Raw genomic sequence first — 8980 nt, forward strand, 5'->3', positions numbered from 1 at the left:
CACATTTTTAACTCGTGAATTGCGCGCATGCGCAAGAGCGAGTTATAGATACGATGTGGGGAGTGGAATTCGCTCGCTCGATTGGTCGATTCCTGTAAACTTTTTTTAGATTTTAGGCTTTTGAGTGCATTTTATAGTTTTTGGCGAGCAATAAACAGACGAAATGGCGACCTTTGTTGCTAAGAATAGTGGTGGGGTGAAAAAGAAGCCAATGATAATCTTAAAAGAGTTTTTTTTTTCGTTTTAGTTTCAACAAGCGGCGCCAGCGACTGGCATGCATGTAAGGATTCACACTGAAATAACAGAACAACCTTCGTTTTTCATAAAATTGTAATTTACAATCCTTGAACTTGAAAACAATCCGAAGATTCATTGAAAATATCACTTACTGCGAAGCGCTCGGAGTTTACAGATGTTCAAAAGCTTTTTCGGTTATAGCGTGAGATTGAGGACAAAATTGATCATTACGTTTCGTCGCGTGTGTTTTTCCTGTGTGAAGCAACAAAAGATGCCGGCGACTGACGAAATAACAAGTTAACACGAAAATCAAATAACACCTAAACAAACAATTTTAGCTACCGATTTTCAGTGAATTTTTAAAGAACAATTTTCTTTTAAGTTTCAAGACAATTTGAAAATTCAACATACATACAACGTACTAAAATGCGAAAGTTACACACCACAAAATTGATAAATAGGCCTGAAATGAAATTCTATCTTGTTATTGATTATACGTTGCCTAGCACGTGACTTAAATCTACCCAGGCGGAGATCCAAAATGACGGTGGCAGGCTTGGCTTAGTTATATCACTCAAAACTCGTTCCCGTTTGTCTCATTTGATAAAGAGGGAATCGTTAATGTTTTCATTAGGACAGTATTGCCTTGATTTTCTAATATTTACAACGAAAGACAGTAAATTTCACTTTTCACCCACATTTACTTCCAACCTTTTCTTTTGAACCAGAAACAAAAATGATAGACGTTTAAAACACATGACATCATCCACCTTGTCAAATGTAATAGCATGATCATTTCAATTGTAATGCCTTCTTATCCCAACGTTACTTTGTTTCTTTGCTACATTAGCGAACACTGAACTACTGCTCGTACTCTAGATACGACAATCAACCACAAAATTCCCTGAACCAGATAACATTAAACATAATCTAAAAAATCATGTGTCAATTCACGAGTTTGCTCACAGAGCACTTTGATTAAACCGTGCAATCAAGACAACTGTGCTGTACTCGCAGTGATGGCAGATGTTATACGGCAGCTCAAGATCACAGTACCCAATCTAGCGTCCGTGTATTATCGGCAGGACAATGCCGGATGTTATCACTGTGGAGCGAGACCTTAACAGACAGAGCTGTCAAGGTGTATGGAGAGAAACTGGAGGGACAGACCCCTTCAGTACCAGAGGTTATTGCAAACAGTAGACCTGACATCATACCAGATTCGTGCAGAAAAGTACCAATGGGCTGGGCACTAAGGGCTGGTGCCCCACGAAAGAGATTTACTTCCAGCCAGAAGGCCTATGTTACTGCCAAATTTAAACTGGGGGAACAATCAGGACAGAAAGCAGACCCTGCATCAGTTGCACGTGCGATGGTAAGCGCCAAAGATGCGAGTGGTAACCGCCTGTTTACAAGCGACGATTTCCTTACAGCAAATCAAATAGCTGCCTTCTTTTCCCGACTGGCTGCGAAAAAGACCCTCCAGGATGACGAGGAACTGTCTGATGACGACTTAGAGGCCGCTGCAAGTGAAGCAAGAATCCAAGAGCTGTCGAATGCGGCTTTAAACGAACTGGCGCTTAGACACCCTATCACATATGATGCGTACAATCTTTGTGAAATGGCAGCAAAGTCCAAGTTAGAGAGCTTTTCCATTTCAGTGCTGAAGGATATTTGCTTATTTTTTAGCATTGATATCAGCGATATATCCGTTCATCGCAAGCAGCCTTACGTGAGCAAGATCGAAGCCCTTTGTTTTAGCTGTACCTGTCAGCAGTGACTAACTACATGTAGCTTGAATATTGGTTTCATTGACCAGGAAAACACCTAAAGTATATGACACTGTATTTTTTTCCTTTCTCAGCTTTCTTTCTTTCTTTCTTTCTTTTTTTGCTTTATAAAACCCATTCAGTTAGCTGGTATGGAGGAACTTCCTGATTTCTTGAATCTCCGAGGGTACGCCGCCTCTGTCTTGTCGAGAATTCGGGATCTCAAAGAATGGCCGATTAATTGTTTGATTAAGGGACGGGAAACAACTTTTTCCGAGTTCGAGTTGAGAAAACTGTCAAGTTTCTAGCGATGGCCATTATCATCGTAGCAATCAAGGTACAAAATCGGAAGGTTTAAATTGATGAGCACGCTATCGTAAGGAAAATTAAAAAAAAAAAAAACAACAACAAAAACAAAGAACAGAGATTGTGTAAGTCCAAAGCTTTAAAAAAGGTAATTGTAATGACCTACAGTCAGGCGATATCAAATAGCACGTAATGTCTCGCGGCCTGATACAAGCGGCCGACTTTGTGACTCGAAGATTTACGTTTTTAGTGAAGTTTAACGTTCAAAGTGCTCAGACAAAGCACGAAATTGTTAGTCTGTTGTTCTGTTTACATAGTCGGTAGAATTTTTCCAGTGTCATTAGAAAAGAACGCCTCACCGTGGAACCTGTCTGCCTGCCTTTGAAGGTCATGGTGGACCTTATCGATCCATTAGGGACACGTAGGTGATGTATATAATCACGGAGCACTAGACAATTAACTTCCAGTTGTTTTAGTTAACTGGGATGTTCGTCATTTGAGAGGTTACGCATGACGTTTGTTTTTCCCGCGAACGTCAAAAATTCAATTTCTGTCGTCTGTCTTTAGGCGTATGTACACGGAATTAAGTAGGTTTGTGTTTGTCGTGAATGTGTTATTTTATTTTATTTTATTTTTTGTGCAGGATTTTTTTAAGAATTCCATAAATAGGTAACAAAATGAAAGACAAGCTTGCGTTTGCCGTTTGCCGTTAAACGTCATGCTTAAAGTGCCTATTGATAAATATAATCTTTGCAAGCGCGAAGTCGTGGAAATAGAGTCGATAACAACGCATGTATAGTCAGTACCAGGGGGTGACTAAATTTACGAAAACGTCAAAAAGTAGTTTTTCAGAATGGCACTGATTCAAAACACTCAAAAGAGATCTACAACGTTTTTTAAGTGAATTCGCGCAGGTTTTTGTTTAAAACATAACACTGACTAAGAAATAAATATTAGTTAGCCCTGCACTCGGTACAGCGATGTCTGCAGACGAATGCCTGTCTGGGTGTCCTGTGCACGTTTAGCGTGATTGCGTGACAAACATGGGTGATGACACACGACTTCGTTGGTGAACATCGTTGTGCCATTTGGGGAGCCAAACGTTTCTTAACTGAAACTGTAAGCAATCAAAGCATCTTGGTTTATCATGCGAAAAAGACTTTTGTATATACTGGAGTTGTATGGAAGCAGAAATAAGTCAAGAGTTGCGATGGTCTGCGATGATTTATGAACAGCTTTGAGTATTGTAAATGGTCAAGCCGGACGTTGTAAACACTTTTCAAGTGAACATGGCGATTTGAAACAAAAATAATGGAAACATCACTCCTTAATCACTGGTTTCAGAAGGTAAGGGTAACATATTGAGTTTCTGATAAAGCACAGCTCAAAGCGGTAAGATTTTGCAGAAATTATGGCTTCGATAATAAAAGAATAATTGGATTATCTGCGGTTGTTTACACGGCGGCGTTGCGATTTGCACGAAATAGATCGGGCTATTTCTTCGCATTAATTAAGAGCCCCAAATTAATTTTTATATCCTTGAAAAGAACATCGTTTCCAATTTTCAGAAATGCTCATCTCAAGTGATTCCGAGTTATACCGAGTAGGAAAAATTTTTATTGAAAAGCTGCTCCAAAAAAAAATTTTTAATCAATCAAATTTTGGCGATTTTCAAATATTCGCCAATAATTCATAGTTATGTCAATAATCCCGTTATTAGATTCAAATCATTTTATTCATTTTGTTAATACATCGTATACAAATAGATAATATTCGGAAAGACTTGCTTTCTTTTGCACTTTTGAAGAATAACGTTTTTGTTGCCCTACTCGTCGGCTTCATTTCGGCCACTGTTATGGCGGTTGGGGCTCGATACAGTGTTTGGTGATTTTCTAGAAAATAAAAACAGTTCTGAACAAAAAAATTATACCACGTTTATAGACTTACCCTAAGGTATCTTTGAGCGAAGTATGAAGGTAGGGCTTTTTCTAGGCATGTGCCACATTTTTTTGATTTCACGCGGTCTCCAGAAAAATTCTCTCTTAATACTTCAAAATAAATTTCAATATTTCCTCTATCGTAAGTGAGATCGTCAGTCCAAAGGTTGTTCCAACTCAAGCTACAGCCACAGAGAAAGCCACAAAGAAGTCATCCTCAAAGGTTCTCATTTATCTTACTCAAACAGAACAACGGGTTCCCTCAAACTTGGCCTCTTCTTCCGAGAGCGGCGACCACGAAACATGTAACTGTGATGTCATAGTGCTAAGCTTTCGTACTAAATGTCAAGTGCAAAAGTCGCCTCATATCACCTATCTGTTCGATGCCAATACTGGATGGGCAACAGGGCGAAATGTGCTGTATTTTGCTGCAGTAACAAGATCGCCAAAATACCATTATTACATTTTTATAGATGATGATGTGGTGCTGCCCTTAGATTTATTTGCATCGCCACAAATAAAGAGGCTTCCGCCGTCTAGAGTCTTCGAACAACGGCTCTTAGAGTACGAGCCTGTAGTTGGCGTTGTGGATTACAAATGGCATCATGGGGCCATCTGGACCAATGAGAGAAGAAAGAAAATATGTAACAAGACGGACAGTCCCCTTGTGATACCAAAAGTATGGTATGATGATCTTTTCAATGCATTTCATTACAAATCTATCGAGTATCTCTCCCCTTACCGTTCGCAGTATGAAAACAAAAGCTGGTGGTCACAGCAGAGGTATATGTTTTCTGCTGTGGAACTGATAATTTGAGGCCAAGCATTGATGTTTGTGCCTGTTAGTGCGGGAAATCCAAAACATCGCCCATACCCAACGTCTTTAAAGAACGAAAACACAAACTGGGGAGATTACATCGATACAGTTCAAGAGAAACCTCCTTTAATTTACAGAAATAGGACCTTAGTCGAAGATTTTAGGCGGAATCTTGAGGGTTGCGTTATCAACACGACAACGTATTGTAACACGTCATCAACACATTAAACCGTACGCTCATTTTGATTTTCAGACAGAGATGTAGTTGATAAGGTTAGTGAAGAGGTAAAGTAAATTAAAATTTCAGTTTTTCGAAAAGAAACCATCGCTCTCTGTTTGAACCCAGAGATTTGATAACCTCGTTTTCTCGATTCGTTTTTTAAATAATTTAGGGAACCTCGTTGTGGGCCATCCGAGAGGAAAAAACTCAAACCTTAACGAACAGAAATAGAGGTCAGAAAGAGATATATATCTTCACCAATGAAAATCGTACATTGAATTATTGTAACCAACTGCGTTTTGAGTTGCTAAAGGGCAAACAAACTATTCGGAGATTTGACTTTGAACGGCGCCATTGTAAAAACATCGTAGTAACCTGGCCTTAAATTCATAACCATCATGGGAGCTCCACAAAAGGCTGCTGCTTTGATTTATCAGGGGTCAATCTGATCACTGATTTTGCTCAACAATCCAAGTTAACTTTTGGGTTGTTATTTAATCGAATTTTTATGAACAGTTGTGAACCAAGAGTATGCATTTATTTTTTCAGTGTCAGCTTGTGTTGCAAAGAAGGTAATGAAAGCCGAAGAGTCTTTAGCTTGCTGCCTTGCTTTTTGAACTTGTGATTACTGAAAACTCCCTGTGTAGTTTTCTTGCACGTGGACTTTGTATGATATTTTGTGGCTTTTTAGTCCACCAGGCTACTTTATATACCATTGGTATATTTTTATACATGATTATATTTTTTATTAGTCTATATAATGACTTAATTTAGCCAACGGGCTAGGATGTAATTTTTAAAAACTATCTCTCAATGTATCTATTTTTATTTTTCAATTTTTTAGATGATTGCCTTGTCTTTTCATATTGTTCTATCAGACCTTTCATTCGCTTTCCCAAGCTTGTAAAAACTTCCAAATCCTTTCTGAAAAACGGAGTGTTTCTCAATCAAAATCTGGATGTTGTAGCTATGATAACCACTCTGTCATTGTATTTTCTTTAATGATATCACAAAGTAAGATTTGTTTTTATAGCATTGACCAATCAAACCTCCTATTTTGTTTTAGCCATCCATTGACATTTCTATCAACTGAACTTTCCCTTTTTTTAAGGAAAGTTTGTTTACAGTATTTTTTTTAAGGAGAATGTTAAAGTACTTTGCAACATTAAACAGGGTCCTTGAAATACTCTTATTTCGTGCTGTTATCACTTTTAACTGAAATCAGCTTCTACTTTGCTTGAAAAAGTTGATAAAAGAGTTACATATCCAGCCACCATTCAATTTTTCACTTACAAACCACTTTTGGAGTTACTGAACATCAAAGAAATTTCGTCCCAGCCTTATGACTAACTGCTTTCGTTTTTGTGTATTTTTGTTTGACAAAAAAAACCTCCTTCGGGAGACAAATAATCCCAGCAATGGGATAGAAAAACCTCCTTCGGGAAACAAATAGTCCCAGCAATGGGAAAAAACTTCCTTCGGGAGACAAAGAGTCCAGAAATGGGACAAAAAGCCTCTTTCGGGAGACAAAGAGTCCAGAAATGAGACAAAAAGCCTCTTTCGGGAAACAAAGAGTCCAGAAATGGGACAAAAAACCTCCTTCCGGAGAGACAAATAATCCAAGCAATGAGACAAAAAACTTCCTTCGGGAGACCAACAGTCCGGGAAATGGGACAAAAAACCCTCATCGGGAGACAAATAGATCAGCAATGGGACAAGAAACCTCCTTGAGATACAAATAATCCCAGCAATGAGACAAGAAACTCCTTTGAGAGACAAACAGTCCAGGAAATGGGACAAAAAACCTCCTTCGGGAGACAAATAATCCCAGCAATGGGACAAAAGACCTCCTTCGGGAGACAAATAATCCCAGTAATGGGACAAGAGATCTCTTTCGGGAGGCAGACGGTCCCAGAAATGGGACAATTGATATAAAAATTGATGAAAACATCCCTGAGAGTTGTGCCTGGTTCTGAAGCTGATACATGTAGTGATAGTGCATATGCCCTGTGTAACTATATACTGATTTAGCATGGTTTAAGGACACTAGATGTTGATGGAGGAGAAGATTGCTGTTTTAGAAATTAAAGCTAGATGCATTCAATATTTAAGAGATAATCCTGAACGATTTGTAGAAAGTGATGAAGAAACGTCATGGTTAGAATACGTTATCCAATATGTTTAGGAATATGGGCTCATCATTATCGATATACAAGCAGTGGCTGATGCAATAGATTTAAAGATTCGCATCAGAATTTAATGAAAAATTTTCCGAGACGACCTCGGTTGAACCATCAAATATGATAAACCATCCAATGTCTATGTATCTAGGACACATAGGTGAAATGCATTATGTCTCAACTTTATCAACTCTGTCTCAAACAAGTTCAAATCAAGCACACAGTGAAACATTTCATAATAATGCTAAATAATCAAGTGAAAATGAACGAAAAAGGATGCGTAACGCCTATATGAAAGAATTTAGAAAGACACAAAAGGCACAAAAGGATACAACAAGCAACGGCAAACAGGAATAAGAGAAAAAAGCCCACTGTAGGAGGCAATATAGAACAGCTAAAGCAGCGGAGGAGAAAGAAAAGCATAGAGAATACAAGAAGAATCGAAGAGCACCCAAAGCATCTGACTAAGAAAAGGCAAAAAATAATGCCTACATGAAAAGTTACACAGCAAAACGCAAAAATAATATTCAATCTTGGATTTCATGAATTGCATTTCAAGGTCCACTGTACATCTGTGCCTGTTGTGATCTGTAATAGTATTATCATAGTGTAGTTTGTATTGATAAACTAATACAGTCTAACCCAGATATTGACAAGTATCTCGGTTATATGACAAGTGTTGATGACAATGAATGGGTTTGTAAAACATGCCATAATAACTTGGTTAAAAACAGAATTCCACTATTTGTTGTTGTTAGTGGTTTGGTATTCCCACAAAAACCAACATTCTTTTTATCTCAATGAATTAGAATGTAGATTGCCAGCACTAAGAATTGCATTAAAAAAATTAATGCAAGCCCCTGGAGTATAGCAACTCAAAATCCATGGTAATATTGTAAATGTGCCTGCAGATGTTACTACTACAGTCAGTGTGTTACCACGGTTACTTGGTGAGACTGGTACAATTAAAGTGAATTTAAAAAGAAAGTTGAGGTACAAGAGTTCTGCAACGTCTTTTAATGTAAGACCTCATAAGGTTGTTGAAGCGGCATTGTGCCTTATTAGTTGTATTGGTCTTTATAAAGATTAAGGTATTGTATTGAACCAAAATTGTATTATTAATTATAATGAAGAAATTTTACAACATGAGAATAAGAGTGACAATACATGTGATTAACAATCAGTAACAGCTGATATAAATAGCAACAATATTAATGTAGATTCACAAGAACTAGATGGTGAGGATGAATGGAGTGAAGATGAAGTAGAAATTCGACAGGTTTTACCGATGCTCTGCTAACATCAACCGACTTTTGAGAACCACTGAACGTCAAAATATTCTCAATGTTGCGCCAGCTTAGGGTGATAGGCCATTGAGTGTATTCAGATACAAATATTCTGAAGAATTAGCATATCCTAGAATATTTCTTGGCCAGAGAAGACCAGAAAATAAGAAACATATGGTTGAACTCCACTACAGTGAAATCTGTAAGTCTGAACTTAGAAGTTCAAAT

General features: G+C 37.9%; 1 pseudogene; it reads left to right on the plus strand.

Annotated features, from left to right (window-relative positions):
* Positions 1–4358: 4358 nt before the first annotated feature.
* Positions 4359–6471, plus strand: LOC149044164 (uncharacterized; annotated as a pseudogene).
* Positions 6472–8980: the final 2509 nt, after the last annotated feature.

The sequence above is a fragment of the Pocillopora damicornis genome, chromosome 6 (genome assembly GCF_964200805.1).
Source record: "Pocillopora damicornis chromosome 6, jaPocDami1.2, whole genome shotgun sequence".
In the NCBI taxonomy this organism is placed as follows: Eukaryota; Metazoa; Cnidaria; class Anthozoa; order Scleractinia; family Pocilloporidae; genus Pocillopora; species Pocillopora damicornis.